Source organism: Ursus maritimus, unplaced genomic scaffold (genome assembly GCF_017311325.1).
Source record: "Ursus maritimus isolate PB19 unplaced genomic scaffold, ASM1731132v1 scaffold_31, whole genome shotgun sequence".
In the NCBI taxonomy this organism is placed as follows: domain Eukaryota; kingdom Metazoa; phylum Chordata; class Mammalia; order Carnivora; family Ursidae; genus Ursus; species Ursus maritimus.
Window position 1 is genome coordinate 6525529 of NW_024425675.1, and position 16799 is coordinate 6542327.

The following is a 16799-nucleotide window of genomic DNA, read 5'->3' on the forward strand; positions in this document are numbered from 1 at the left end:
TCGAGATCACAGTGGTTATCAAAGTGGGACTAGAAGGGAGGATACATGCCTGAGGATTGAGTATCCAAAACTTCCAGGGATTCTGAAAAATTGCCAAGAGGATTCTGAGAAGTTTAGGGGAAGAACTTTTTTCTTCCTTCTCCTCCCAGGTTTGAGAGTCACTGCTCAAGAGCCCTTAATTCTTCTTCCTACAGAGTCAGAATAAATTTAGCTCTCCAGAATGATTGAATTACCATGCAGGACCCCCTGTGATCTTGGCTACCTTCTGTTCGACAACCAGCTCTTAGAGGAAGCCATGGCTTAGACAGCATTTCCATCCACACACACTTTTCATGAATTTCTTCAGATAGTTTCAAGAATACTTCCAGATAGCATGTACCCTTTGCCCAGTGCTTTTGTTCATGACAGCAAAATGGGACAATTTCAGCAGAAAGTCATATTAGAACATTTATTAAACTAGCCATGAGCAGCTGGTAATTGAAATCGCCATCAACAGTACTATTTACAGTGGCATCAAAAACCATGAGACACTTAGGTACAAATTTAGTGACATATATGCAACATCAGAACAGTGAAAACTACATAATGTTGCTGAATAAAGGAGACCTAAATAAATGGAGAGAAATATTATGTCCCTGGATTGGAAGAGATTGTTTTCCTATTAGTTCTTCCCAAATTGATCTATAGAATCAATGCAATCCCAATAAAATTCCAGCAGATTTTTAAAATATATAAATTGACAAGGGTGATTTTAACCTTTAGATAGAAATGTAAAAGATCTGTAAGACCTAAAACAATTTTGAAACAGAAGAGCAGAGTTAAAGAACATACACTACATAATTTCAAGACTTATCTTAAAACAGTAGGAATCAAGACAAGTTGGTATTGCTGTATGAACAGACATCTAAGTTGAAGAATCAGAAGAGAATCTAGAAATAGACCCACACTTAGACAGACAATTGATTTTTGACCAAAATGCCAATGTAATTTAATGGGAATTCCAGTCATATATATATATATATTTGCAGTACATATGACAATGTACTTATACCAGAATACTTAAGAACACTTCAAACTTATTAATCGAAAACAATCCAGGGGTGCCTGGGTGGCACAGCGGTTAAGCGTCTGCCTTCGGCTCAGGGCGTGATCCCGGCGTTATGGGATCGAGCCCCACATCAGGCTCCTCCGCTATGAGCCTGCTTCTTCCTCTCCCACTCCCCCTGCTTGTGTTCCCTCTCTCGCTGATTGTCTCTATCTCTGTCGAATAAATAAATAAAATCTTTAAAAAAAAAAAAAAAGAAAAGAAAACACTCCAACAAAAAATGATAAAATATTTGAATTGACATTTCCTGCAAGAATGGCCAATTAGCACATGAAAAGATGCTCATTATCATTAATTAGCAGGGAAATGCAAATTAAAAGCACAAGAGAAACTACTACACACCCATTAGAATATCTAAAATTAAAAAGACATACCAAGTCGGAAGCCAGTGTTGGCAAGGATGTGGAGCAATGAAACTCTCCTACATTGCTGGTGGGAAAGCAAAATTGTGCAACCACTATGGAAAAGAGTTTGGCAGTTTCTTATAAAAACACACTTTAAAGGATAACACCCAGAAATCCTATTCCTAATATTTACCCAAGAGAAATGAAAACATATGTCCACAGAAAGATGTGTAGACGAACGTTCCTAGAAGCTTAATTCATAATAGTTAAAAAGTGGAAACAACCCTAATTTCATCTATAGGTGACTAGATAAACACAGTGAGGTATATTCACACACCGAAATGTCAGTCAGCCATCAAAACAGAATGAACTACTGCTGTATACAGTGACATGGCTGGATCTCAAAAACATTATGCTGAGAGAAAGAAGCCTGATACACCAAAGGGTATGTACTGTATGATTCCATTTATATGCGATTCCAGAAAAGACAAATCTAATCTACAGTGACAGAAAGCAGATCGGTGGTTGCTTGGAGCTGGGGGTGGAAGAATTGACCGGGAAGCAGCACAAGGGAATTTTCTGAGGTGAAGCAAACGTTCTGCATCTCGATTGTAGTGCTGGTTACTTGGGTGTATAAACTTGTCAGAACTCATCAAAATGTACATTTTAAAAAGGTACATTTATGGATTTAAAATTATGCCTCAACACAGTTGACATAACAGAGAAAAAGCGGTTAGTGGAAGATACTACGCTACACAAATATTGAACTCTGAGAAGACTGCATGTAGGCATAGAGAGAGGAACTCCTGGGAAACCCCAGCCTGCAAAAGGTGCTCACCTTGATGATGACCCCAAGGGCTTGTGGGAGCTGCCTCAGGGGCTTGCTGTGGAACCCGACCTGGTGTGCAGCATCTTGGCCACCGTGAGACACCATTGTTTGCGCGGAGTCATGGGATGACCTGGGAATTCTGTTTTGGCCCTTGGTTGAAGGACCTTGCCCCCTCTTCCTAGCTCTGGTCTGATGCCTGATTTTGTAGGCTGCCCTCTCTTGTTCCCTCTCTTCTCCAAGCTCCCAGGGTATGGAGAAGCTCACGCTTGCCCGGCCAACTCTCATCTGAGGCTGAAGTCTTTTCAAAGTTCACAGAGAGAGGCAATGTAACTACTTTTGCCTTCATTGGCCATTTTTTTCTTTCCCCCTCACTACTTCCCAAATCACATCCTACCTCTATTGGATTCTGCTAGAACCTCTCTGTCTTTTCAGGTCTTAGCTCCTATCCCTCGAGTCCATGCCTCAATGTCACTGGGATATAGCACAGGAGAAGAATCAGGACTTTCCCTTTGCTTTCACAGTGACCCAGGAACTCAGGAAAGGCTGGGATAGCCCCACATGAGACAGCAGCCACCAGGGCAATGCCTGTCATATTGAGACTTCACAGTAAAACCTTCTTTCAAAGAACAGCAGCCAGCCATTTGCTCCAAAATAATCTATTTAAATGTGATTACACTTTTGGTTATTTCTTATTTCTACAAGGTAGAGTTCAAACTCCTTAGCATTGTCCACCAGGCCATCATGGTCTGCATTTGAGGTCCCTGCCCTCACTTGTCCTCGTTTGCTTGGTAACACTTCAAGACTCAGTTAAAACATGCCCTTGTGTGTGAACTCTGACCTGCACTCCCAGGTGAGCATGAGTCAGCCCTCCTCCTTGCTCAATTCCTTACCTGTCTCTATTACAGGACTTATCACAGTCCCACAGTGACTCGACGATCTGACCCTCTCTCCACAGAAATGTCCAGCTTATCGAGGGCAGAGCCAGCAGCACATTTATTTTTTGTAATTCCTGTGCCAAGCACTGCTTCTAACCCATAGTAAGTATTCAAATCATTATTACTGCAGAGATTGGAGCTGTAAGAGACACAGACACTGGCTAAATCTTGGCTTCTATCTCATGGAGCTTGCAGGCCAGCAGGACAGCTGAACACTCACGTAACTATAATGCAAGGAAAAGTGTGAAATATTAGCTTAAATGTTGAACAGGATTGGAACAGAAGGGAGAAGGTTTCAGGCCCAACAATTGGCACAGGTGTTTGAATTTATCTACTAATTGCTAATTTTTAGTGAATACTTTCCCCGGGCGAAAGACCAACTTGGTACGTGTTGCATTCGTTTCTTGTGGCTACGGTGGGGTGGCTGGAAACAAGAGAAATGTATTCTCTCACAGTTCTGGAGGCTGGAAGTCCAAAATCAAGGTTTCAGCAGGGCTATGTTCCTTCTGAAGGCTTTAGGGAAGACTCCTCTATTTCCCCTTCCAGCTTCTAGTGGTTTCTGGCAGTTTTTCATGTTCCTTGGCTTGCAGCTGCTCTACTCCCATCTCTGCCTCTATCACACGACCCTCTTCATAGCAGCTTAATTAAGAAGATCTTAATTAAGATCTGCGCAGGCACAGATCTCTGCGTCCTCTCATTTTCTGACAAGGGCAGCAGTTGTTGACTTTAAGGTCTGCCCTGATCTAGTAGGACCTCATCTTAATTGATTACATCTGCCAAGGCTGCATTTCCAAATAAGGTAATATTCTTCTTATTATTATTATTTAAAAGATTTATTTATTTATTTATTTAGAGAGAGCACAAGCACAGGCAGAGGGAGAAGCAGACTCCCCACTGAGCAGGGAGCCCAATGTGGGGCTTGATCCCAGGACCCTGGGATCATGACCTGAGCCGAAGGCCGATGCTTAACCAACTGAGCCACCCAGGCGCCCCCAAGTACGGTTCCAGGTGGATGTGAATTTTAGAGGGATGCTATTTAACCCACTATTACATGAATAATCTCATTGATTCTTCACCACAACTATGTGAAGTATGTTATTACAACATCCGTTTTATACATGAAGAAATTGAAGTATAGAGAACTTAAATGGCTGCCCAAGGTAACAAACCAGGAGTGCCAGGAATTCTGATGTTAAGACATTTTATCAGAGTACCCACTGTGATCCACCTCTCTTAAGACGTAAAAACAAAACACAAACTTTGAAAATTGTGAAATGCATCATTTATTTATGATAGCGTATGTAAAAGAAATGTACAGATTAAGGAATATTAATACAATGAATACCCACCTATCTATCACTCAGTTTAAGCAGAACACGGCTGGTCCCTTAGACACACAATCCTGCTCTATTCCCTTCACCCACAGGTATGAGTCTGTGATCACTCCCTAATACACTTCCCACGTGCCAACTTCCATCTCCGAATCAGTTTCCCAGGAAACCCAGCCTCTGAGGACTGGCACCAAAAATGGTCCAAGAAAGCACACTTTAAAATGAGATTTTAGAAACTGATATCCCACAAGTTGGGACTATATGACAATAAAGACACCAGTGCTGTTAGTAGGTGGGTCATAAAGAGTCCCTGGCATGCTGTGGTGGTGGCAGTGGCCCTGCCGGAGGCTGGGAACATTCAGGAGATGTTTTAGAGTCTCTAGGATTGTGAATTAGTGAAACATCTGGGGTGAGGAAAAGACAATATATTAAATACTTAATGCTGGGCTAGCATGTAGTAACCACACCCCAAATCTCAGCGACTTAATCCAACTAAAGTTCATTTCTAGCTCACATTATGTCTCCCAACATTGGTAAGTAGTGTGGGGAGGCACTCTGTTCCACACAATCGTGCAGGGACCCAGGGAGACGGAGCCTCCTTCACCTTGTGGCTTTACCATTCAGAACAAAATGTCTATGTGACTATTGACGTGGCACAAAAGAAGCAGAAATAGGAAATGCAGTTTCCACCCATAATTCCATGGCCCCTACTTGACTGCAAGGGAAGCCAGAAAAGATAACTTTTCTGTGTGCCCAGAAATTGAAAAATGAAATGGGAGGGGTGCCTGGGTGGTTCAGTTGGTTGAGTGTCCAACTCTTGGTTTTGGCTCAGGTCATGGTCTCAGGGTCGTAGGATCAAGCCCCATGATAAGCCCCGTGATGGGCTCCACACTCAGTGAGGAGTCTGCTTGAGATTCTCTTCCTCCCCCTCTGCCCCTCTCCCACTGTTGCCCGAATGCATTAGCATGCTTGCTCTCTCTCTCTTTCAAATAAATAATCTTTTTAAAAATGTTTTTTAAAATGAAATGGGGTACGCTGAAATATAGAATATTATCTCTGCTACAGAAATGAATCTGGAATTTTGGCTTGAGCAGTCAAGTGGTTGGTGGTGTTATTTACTATGGTAGGGAAGAGAGAGTTTTGGTGTGGTAGTGGCAAGGTGGTGGTGGGGTGGGGGGTGTTGGGGTGGTGGAGTGGGGTGGTGATCATAAATGGATAGCAGAACTTTCTGGAATAAAGAGAAAAACCAGAAGGACGGAAGGATTTTTGAGGACAGTAGGAAAACAGGCCTTCATGGATGACATGGCTTATGTTCTGTTTCCCTTTCTTGCCACTGTTTTCCTTCAGCCTTGGGTGGTGTTTGTGGTCCCTATGTTTTATAGAAAAGAGGAGTGTGGGAATTCGGAGCATGACCCAGGAATTTGCAGTGTCATTATTTCTAAAAAATGGAAGCCAATTTAAAAAAAAATTATAAATGTAGCACATGCCCCTTTAAGAACTTCAACAGTACAGAAGGATACGAGAGATGAAAAACAAACAAATTTGCCCTCACGCGCTCCCACTACCTAAAGGTAACCATGGCTAACAATTTCCTATATATCCGTTGTTTGAAGATTTTGTAATTGAATAGCTGTGAATGTACAATGTTTAAACTGCAGATTGTGAACAGATGTTTGTGTAAAACTGTGTCATAAAAACTAGACTTGTTTTAAAAAAAAAAACCAAAAACCAAACCCCAATTTCCTATATATCCTTCCAGAGTTTTCCACGCATGCACAAACACTGAAAATACATATTTTAACATTTGCATACGCTATTATGAAACATGCTTTTTAAGTGATTATTTTTTATATACTCAAAAATATATCCTAGCATATTTTATTTCAATACACGCAAGCTTGCTTTATTCTTTTTAATAGCTACATAGTATTGTTTTTATAGATGTATTTTCTATGTCAGTCACCTATTGATGGACATTTAAGTTATATCCAGATTTTTTTTAATTACAATGTTGCAGTGAACTTTTTTATTTGTATTTTTTTGCACACTTGTGCTACCATATCTGCAGGATAAATTCCTAGAATTGGAGTTGCCAAGTCAAGGGGCGTGTGCATAAAAATTGTTTTACAAATATTACCATGCCCTCCATAGAGGTCTTTATACTTGACTAACAACGTGTGAACGGGATTATCTCCCTACATCCTCACCTATCCTGGAGTCTTTGCCCATCTGATATGTTAAAAAAACAAAGTGTCTTTTTGTTTCAATTAGCATTTCTTCCATAAGTGCCTCCATTTCAATCTTTCAGCAAAAAGAATGCGAAGGATGTCATGCAGAGATCATTGCAACTGCAAAAGGAGTGATTTGTTTGTTTTCAGCAGTATTTTCTGTCCCTTTACCGAATTGTTTCCAGTGTTCAGAGATTTCCACGGAATAGGTAGCTTTTGAGAAGACCCACAAAGGCAGGGTAAGAGACGGGTTATTTATAAACGAGTGTGGTGGTGGAGAAACAGTGTCCAGACACGCCTCTGACCCTGCTGCCTTCTCAGCCAGTCCCCACTGGTGCTGACTGCATGGGTGTCCTCAACAGCTGGAACACTCTGCTTCCGGTACTGACCTGGCCTTAGCACCTGAGCAAAGCCAGTTTCATCGGATGTACACACTCTTAAAGCAGACCTTTGTTTTCGCTTTTTGGGGGGGCTGGAAAGGATACCAACTCTTCGGAGTTTCATAAATAAGGACTGGATTCACATTGAGCTCATTTTCTGTATCTTACTGCACCTGCCCCCCGAGAGAGCCTATTGGGTGCCATAGCAGGTGCGGAAGAAGCAGATCTAGGAGAAGGGGTAAGTGGGGAGGAACATGAACCTGTCAATCTGCACACAGATTTCCAACTGCTTGACACATCCCTTGGTCATCTTTGGAGGCCACTTTTCCTTCCAAAGGGCTTGCTCACCCACATGCCTCCAGCTGTATCAGGACAGTTTAAAGGTGGTCCATCGGGTCAGGGCACCAAACAACAGGCGTGTTTGAGATCCTTTGTAGGTCTTGCATATCTAGTGGCTCAGCAGCCTCTTTCTTCCCAGATGCTTTTCTTGGGCCACATAGAAAAATCACGGCATAGTGGTTAATGGTCGGGCTCATGAATCTCAGTTCATCCAATTAATTGCTGTGTGGCTTGGAGAAACTACTTAACCTCCCTGTGCCTCAATTTTATAGATGATACCTAACTCAGAGGCTACAAGGCTTCAGATGGGATAGTCATCTACAAGATGAGTGCTTAGCCTAAAGCATCCGCTCAATAAACTTGGACTGCTGTTATTACACCTGGCTGGTGAGACTCCAACTCTCCTGATACAGAAAATCTATGTTCCGCTTTCAGATCTGAGTGACACAGAATTAGTAACTCCAAGATTCATCAGAAATCATCTCTCCCCCCACCTTTGTCTTTCTTGACCTACTTTATCTCGTTTATTGCCTCACCACTTTTCATATAGAATATTCAATTTTTTAGCAGCAGGACTGATGAGGAAAGGTGCGAGGTTCAGCTGCGTAGTATCATGGATTCTAACACGGCACACAACTGCAGTTTCTCCTACACTGCCCACCAAGTGTGGTTGTGGACTCAGGACAGCCACACCCCTGAAGCAGCTCAGAGGAAATGGTGTCCAGATATGGGAACAGGGTGGTGGGGGGGGTAAGCCCTCCTCCCTGGGTAGGATCAGGTTGAGATTAAGAGTTAGACTTTCCTCTAAGATCCAGTATTCCCCTTTGCTTCGAAGCTCCAGCTGTTATTGTGTTCATGTAATGAGGGAGAGGAGGCAGAAATCAAGGATCCTTTTCAGTGATTTGTGCCATGTTCCACAGTCCCAAGATCACTTTTTTCTAATAGGGTACCTTCCATCTCATGCAGAGTTAATCCCCTCCCAGAGGCCGCGAAAGACGGAGATAACTACCATGCGTGTGCTGGTTAAATAACAAATCATAAATTCATAGGAGGTATGTAACCTGGGAATGTGACTGAAGGATACTTCCCGGAAGCACAGGTTCAATACCATTGAAGGTGACCTTATGCCTCAGACCCAACTTACAGTGTATAGAAAATATAGAGGACGAGGAAGGTAAAGAACACCAAGATGCACGCTGTGGGCTATTTCCTGAAGATGAAACATTCTGCAGGAAAACTGGCCCGGATTCTTCAAAAAGTCAACATTCTAGGAAGAAATGGGAGACTGTCCTAGATGAAAAGGGACTAAAGAGACATAAACTCAAAAGCAAGGTGACAACCTCAATTAGATCCTCATTCAAAAAAGTAACGGAGAACAACCATGAAAGACGTTTGGGGACAATTGGAGACTTTGAGGCAGGGGCTGATTGTTAGGTGATAACTATGGAATTCCTGTTACGTTTTCTGGGCACGATAAAGCCATTGCGGTTACCAGAAGAATGTTCTTGTTCCCAGGGAATATCTGCCAAAGTAATTAGGAGTAAAGCATTATGATGCATACAGGCAATTTTCCAATGACGAGAGAGGATATGAGTGAGACAGAGAGAGTAACGTGGCAAGTGTGTCAACTGTAGAACCTAGGTGAAGCATTGTTCTAGGTTAAATCTATGGGGATGCTACCTGGTTGTTGATTGTATTACTTTTTTTACAACCTTTCTATAAGTTGGAAAATTTACAAAATAAAAAGCTGGGGAGGGAAGGGGAGCTTAGGGATGGAGGCACTTGCACACAACTTTGGTGGCTTTTGTGTACCATAAGCATGGCCAAGCGTCTCTCCTTGTGAAGGGAGGAGGCCTCTCATGCCCATTCTTGAATTGAGAATGGTCTTGCTGTGGGCAGCCCGCCCCTGAGGCTGGACCAAGAGGACACCTTCTTGAGTCAACAACATCTCTAGGGCCTGAGACTCTGAAGGTCCCCATCCAGGCCTTTCTCTTCCTTCTGTCCTCACTTGGCACAGGGTACAAGACTAGCCTCTCTCTCCTCCTTTCTACACCACCATGCAGAAAATAGGATTGTGTGAGAGTTAACTGTCAAATTTTATTTACTTTCAGCATGGAACCTCTTCTCAATGCTTTAACCTTTATGTTCATTGCTCAGCATGCAAGGTCATCTCAAAATTTTAAGAAGTAGGTTGAACGTTGTGTTGTTCCTGTATCTTCTACTTGGACTCCGTGAGCCAGAATGATTTCATCCAAGGAAAGAACTCCAACAGCAGGTCTTTCAGGCACAGACACAGGCTCTAGAGAGAGCTTTGGGGTAAGGAGGCCTTGTAGCATTCAATCAATTCAAATCATTGGATCTTGAAGGCGGATACATTCCTTGATGAGAGATAACAAGCCATTCTGAGTGGCAGAAATTCACACAGGGCCTCTTACGCAAAAGATGACTCTTGAACCAGCTGTGGGAAGCTTGCTTATCACAAAGCCAACAACCCTTAAGTGGTATGGGCAGCCAGACAGATTGACAGCAGTGGAAACCAGTACGTGAGGCACCATTTGAAGAAGAAAGCCAGAACTGTGATCCCCGGACATTCACGCCCAATAAAACATTCATTAAAAAAAGGGAAGACAGCACAGGATTGGCAACATTGAATTTTTTTTATTAAAGAAATCAATAAAACCTATCATCTGCTCTTTACCATTGTTTCAAGAAATGAGGTCTACTCTAATTCCAAACAAGTAGTAAGGGCACAAATGGAGAATAAAGGTAAAGGGCAAAAGGCCAGAGGACCCGGATCAGCAGGATGACCAGATGGGGGAGGGGATCAGGGTGTTAACACCCTCAGTTAGAGAATGCTGTCAAAAAAGCAGAGTAGAAATCATCTAGAGACTCAAAGCAGGAGCTGATCGTTTTCAAACAGGTTTCTGACACCTTCTTACGTTGCTGAGACGTAATAATGAAACGTTGAAGATTTTCTCTGCATTTGCAAACAGGGCTGCCACATATTTCACGATGCCAGTAACAACCCCGTGTGCGTATGAAACTCAGTTTATGTATTTTTAAAATGCTATTTAATTCATTTGAGCCCCACAGCAGCAAGAGGGGGTTCTCCCAGTAAATTTGATGATCCCATTTCTCACTTTACATGAGAATCTGAAGCTCCCACACAGACTCCTATTGAATCAGCAACCATCCAAACATTGGTCAGTAGTCAGCTGGTCAGTGGGTCTGAATCTGAACTTCCTAGACAACACGTGGCCAAAGGACTCCAGACTTCTGAAAATCAGAATCATTGTAAACCTTCTAGGAGTGTCTGAAGTACCTTCCAGCCACGCTTCAACCCCAATAAACCTAGGATCCAAAAAAATCGTGCAGAAGCAAGTGGTGGGCATGATAAAGTTAATTCTGGGCACAAAACATGTCTAAAACAGACATGAAAAACACCCATGAAAAGGGGTTGGATCATCACTGCAGCCTTTGGATCTTCTAGAAAGCAGAGCCTGAGGCAGGATTATTAAGGTATTGACACTCAGGTGAAAGGTGCAGACCCCAAGCTTTGGGAGGTGAGATAGAAGGGAAGTAACACAGTGAAGGATGCAGAGCAGTCATGTGGGGCGTTGCACAGCGGGTAGCAGGGGAGCCCGCTCACCAGCATTTTGGACTTTTCTGGAAGGTTCTGCAAAGAAAGAAACCACAGCCCAGCGTGGGCCACAGAAAAGAGGCAGGGAAGAGGACTGTCTGCCCAGCTCCCTCCTATCCCCCATGGGCACCATCTCATCCACCAGCAGCTTATACCCTACACTGTCACGTGTGTTCATGGCTACTTCAGAAGCCAAATCCCAGCCCTGTGACGTGGTGTTTTGTGCAGGTCTGAAGGAATAGGGCCTTGGTTCTAACAGAGAGAGGGAGGGATGAGGGAGAGGGGAAGGGAAGAGCAGGGAGGAGGCGGAGAGAGAGGGAAAGAGGTAAGCCAATCTCAAGAGGTCTGTGTCCTGTGCAATCATTATTTCCTGCTAACTATGAAGCCATGTAATTATGCACCGATTTTTTTGTTCGATCGGTTGCTGCGGTACCAGTGAAGACAGCAAGTAGCGTGAGCAGAGTTTTCAGTGCTCAGAGGTACTTAAGGACTCAGTCAGGAAGAAAACATGGAAATGTCTAAGCAGACACAGTTACATTTTCATAAGAGCTGTGAGTGACCATTGAAGTTGAGAATTCTGCCAAAATGGAGGGTACCGAAAATCACTTAGGTCTACAGGTTTATAAGAACTAGACATTTTTAGACTTCAGCTTGAATATTAATTACCAGAGATATTGTGTTGTCTCAGTTGGGTTTCCTCCCGAAGCTGACCTGAAACACAGGGATTTGAGGACAGGTAGTTTATTGAGGAGGTGAAGGAGAGACCAGTGGACTAGAGGAAAGTGAGAGAAGAGGGAAAGCATGTGTTATCAGGCAGGTCATGACTCTTAGTAGTTGGACATGATGCTACCGGGGACTCTGGGAGCCAGTGCAAGACACACTCCTCAGAGTAATAGCATCCCAGGGGCGAGGGAGCTGGGGTATTTATATAGCAACTCCTATCAGTGGTTGGTTGAGGGCTGTTCCCACAGGTGTTAAGTCTCCAGACATTACAGCCTGTTTCGTGGAAGGACAGCAGAAATCCCTCAGGCAAAGAAATGCAGAGGCTGACAGCTGGAGGTCAGGCCTTTGCAATACGAGGAGGTATGGGCAGGGTACCCACAAAGGAGCTATGGGTGATCTGTGCTACCTGTCACCCCTCAGGATGAGATGACTCAGCACACGCCTTCAGATATTAGTGTAGTTTTAAAGTTTTTAAAATGCTTAATATTGCTAACGAAGCGTCTCTTCCTTTGCGAAGGGGATGCTTTATTTTTAAACTACTTTTAGATGCATTGTCATGCTTCCTATCACGTAGAATGCTCTCTTCTTTGCAAAACTGAACTTGAAAAAATAGATTATTATGTAGGTAGCTAAAAGCAGAAAGCTTTGGTTTTGGAAAATTTGTGACATTTTTTCTGTACCAGGAATATTCCTACAAAAAAAAATACTTTAAGAAGTTAACTAATCTTGCCAGTTATCTGAATTGTGGAGGTGGGAGATTATTCAATCAGGCTAACTAAATTTATCTAGGGAGGGAAGCAGACTTAGCAGACACATCGAAAATAGACACACGAGCAGAGGACTCTCAGCCTCAGTGCCGGCAGACATCACCCCCAAGTTCAAGGCGTCCTGGTCAAGGGCAGGTGGAAAACTCCCGACCACGCTACATACGTTAGCATAGGATGGTCCAGCAGGTATTAACAAAGTATTAATGCACCTAACCGATGTTCATTTATTTTGTCACAAGCACAAGAAACACATTTTTCTCAGATAAAGCACGGAAAGAATCTGAGGACCACAGTGGTGTCTTCGAGGTGAAAGCCAGTCCCAAGGGGACTTCTGAGAACCATCATCGCTGTTATTCTTGTTGCTTGATGCATAAACAGCTCTCAGATGTTCTCAAACCAGGGGTGGGTGAATTCTTGCCAACAGGATGGCCTATAATGAGCGTCTGCAACTTGTTCATCTTTGTTCTTCATGTTTCCCAGTGTGATCTCACATTCAGAGTCCCCAGTCCCTAAGCAAGGGCTTTTCCTGGCTGGAGATTGTTGATTGGCTGTTCTCCTTGAAACTTGCCTGCCATCATTTCGGATCATGTTGCTCTCCTGGCCTCATTTCTGATTTTTCTTCTCATTCTTCTGTGTTCTTTGCTGGTCTGGGTCTCTATCTTATCATCCTCTATGATTTCGCAGGCATTTCCTCTACCGTTCCTTGGAGGCCTGAGCATTGTTTAACCAAGTTTACATTGAAAAAAAAAAAAACAACTTCTAAACCTTTAAGCAAACACATACTCAAAAAATGCGTAAAAGTTGCCAATTACACAAATAAGTGCTCAGAAACAAGTGCAACGGGGCGCCTGGGTGGCACAGCGGTTAAGCGTCTGCCTTCGGCTCAGGGCGTGATCCCGGCGTTATGGGATCGAGCCCCACATCAGGCTCTTCCGCTATGAGCCTGCTTCTTCCTCTCCCACTCCCCCTGCTTGTGTTCCCTCTCTCGCTGGCTGTCTCTATCTCTGTCGAATAAATAAATAAAATCTTAAAAAAAAAAAAAGAAACAAGTGCAACTATTATAAACACTTTTCTGAGCTGCATTAAGTTGAAAATGGGTGTTGTAGAAATTCTATAATTAAAGAATGTGAAGTAAACAAATGCTTCGAAAGAGAAGTTCTTCCTCTAATGAACCACTACGCCCGAGTCATCGGTTTGTAAATTAACAGCCACGGTGATTCCCCGCCCCCCCGCCCCCGGGCTCGTGCCTTCGTTGGTGGGAATGATCACATGAGCTCTTATCTGAGTCTCAGTATTTTTTCCAGCCTATTAAATGGGAATATTAATAATACCTACTTCATAAATTTGTTGTGAGGATTAAAGAAGGCATATAAAACACAGAGCTGTGCTCAATTATTATGTTTGGTTACCTGTTATTACCTAAGACTTTTTTTTGAACTCGTGGTTGGAGTAAAAATGGAAGAGAGAAAATTTTTTAAAAATCGGCTTGTGATCACCGCAAACGCCATTCTCTGACTGCTTCTGAAAAGTGCCGCTGTTCTAACAGACATCCCAGCAATGCTCAAGGAAGCAGAAGAGTTCAGAGCCTTTCCAGAGCCACGTGCTGAGGTCCCACCAGCCACCGTTAACTATTGAGTTGTTTCTACCCTCCTTTTTCCCTCCGTGGGCCAAAATGTGGTTGAGAAAAGAGAAAACAGCTCCTGCCTGACGAGGGAGTGTTTGAATTGACACCAGGATCCCCTTGGGTCATGTTTATGCTTAAGTTCATCTTTAATTCGATATTGCCTTTGTGCAGGTAAGAAGAAGCCACGCCTCACTCACTGCTTAGACAGTACAGTGGGTTGAACAGTGTGTCCAGAATGTATGTCCACCTGCAGCCTCCGATGGGGCCCTTATCTGGAGTAGTGTCTTTGCAGATGTAATTAGTTAAGGATCCCAAGATGAAATTGATTCCTAAGTCCGATGACTGGTGTCCTTATAAGAAGAGGAGAGGTCACAGAGGGACGAAGTGGGGAAAAGGCCACATGAAGACGATGGCAGAGACTGGAGTCGTGTCACCTGCAGCGAGTCAAGGGATGTCTGGGGCCACCAAGCACTGGTAGAGGGAAGGAAGTACCTCCATAGAGGCTTCGGAGGGAGTATGGCTCTCCTAGCACCTCGATTTTGGACTTCTAGCCTCCAGAACTGTGAGAGAATAAATTTTTGCTGCTGTAAGCCACCGAAGTTTGTGGCACTTTGTTATGGTGGCCCTGGGAAACTAGTACAGACAGAAAAATACAGCATGTCCCCACTTTGTGAAAAGGGGAGAAATAATAAAACTGCTCTCCTCTGCCTCCCCTGCTACACAGCACTCATCACAGTCCAACACACTACTTGTTCTTCTTTTTGCTTGATTTTGTCTCCCCTCCAACTAGAATCTCAGCTCCGTGAGGGCAGGCACTTTCTGTCCTGGTAACTGCTGCTCCCTGGAGTTATACCTGGCAGAGTCGATGCTCAGTACGCGTTTGTTGAATTTATGAATAAATGAAAGAATGAAATAGGCAGGAGTCCTGGGATTATCTAGTGTAACTTTTTCTTCTTACGAAGGGACAAAACTGAGAAGAATAGGGCGTTCCAGGAAGAAGGAGCGAGAAACGTGTGTAATGGCTGAGGGTCAGAAGGAGCAGGGCAGCTCGAGAGCTGAAGATGAGGACGGTATTGACCGACTTCCCAGGGGGGAGGGGGGAGGTGGGAGGTGAGCCTGGAGAGGCGGATTGGTGCCTGCATGTGAAAGGCCTTGCATAGCGGTAAAGAATTTGGATTCATCTTGAAGCAGTGGAAAAGCTAATGGGTTTATTTAATGCATGAGAGTAATACAGAAGTTTTAAGGAATTGTTTTGGAAGCAGGGGCAGCCATTACTTCAAGGAGTGAGAGATGAGTGGCAGAAAGCAGAAGGAGGAGACATCTTTGCCCAAGGGCAAGTCACTCCATTCTGAAGCGTCTGGGCAGCCTTGGTGAGGGACTGGATGAGGGGAGGGGGACACGCAGCAGGGTTGCAGCTCAACATGGCTCCTACATGACTTGCATGGGCGCTGAATACCTGGTACTGGAAAATAGAAGCAATGGAGCAAGTTTGAGGTGGCAAACATGTCTGGGGAGCCCCTGGAACATTCGGATGGAGATGTCCAATGTCAGTTGGACAGATAGGCCTGGAGCTCAGGCACTACCTCTGGAAGCTGAGGGCCTATCACTGGGAGACATTGATGAAGTCAGGAGAGTAGAGGAGACCACTCTGGTTGGGCGTAGACAGGGCAGCCCAAGGACAGGCTTCTCAGGAACAGGAAGGAAAGACATCTTCTGCGTGAACATACCTTATCCCAGGGCAGGATAATAAGCAGGGACCGTATTTTGGTATTAAGTGTGAATATTTTTAATGACTCTGGCTTGTCGTTTATAAAACTTATGAATAATGAACTAGCATTGCTCCTGTGGCCAAGTTACGAGACTGCACAGTAAAAGATAATTGTAACAAGGAGAAACATCAGACTCAATCACCAAAAATAAACACAGGAAATAGGAGTAATGGGCACTAAATTGGATGCAGAAAACAAACAGTTTCCTGTTAGTGGAAGAGAGTAACAAAAAGAACCAAACATGTTTGAAAATAACCTTTGTCCTGGACGGATGGTATGGTTCAGTAACCCAGCCAGGGTACGTACGGTCTGAGGGCCATCCAGTTCCTTCCTGATCGGTGTGGAAAAAATTCATTCTTTCTGTAAACCTACCTGGGCCTCTTCGTGGTTTTATAATCCTTTGTCACTTGTTAATAAGCTCTCATTAAATGAGCACCAGGTGTTATATGCAACTCATGAATCACTAAATTCTACCCCTGAAACTAATAATAACAGTATATGTTAACTGAACTGAATTTAAATAAAGAATTTTAATCAGAAGGGGGAATGAACCATGAGAGACTATGGACTCTGGGAAACAAACTGAGGGCTTCAGAGGGGAGGGGGGTGGGGGAATGGGATAGGCTGGTGATGGGTAGTAAGGAGGGCACGTATTGCATGGTGCACTGGGTGTTATACGTAACTAATGAATCATCGAACTTTACATCAAAAACCAGGGATGTACTGTATGGTGACTAACATAATATAATAAAAAAATATTATTATAAAAAAAAAGAACAGAAGGA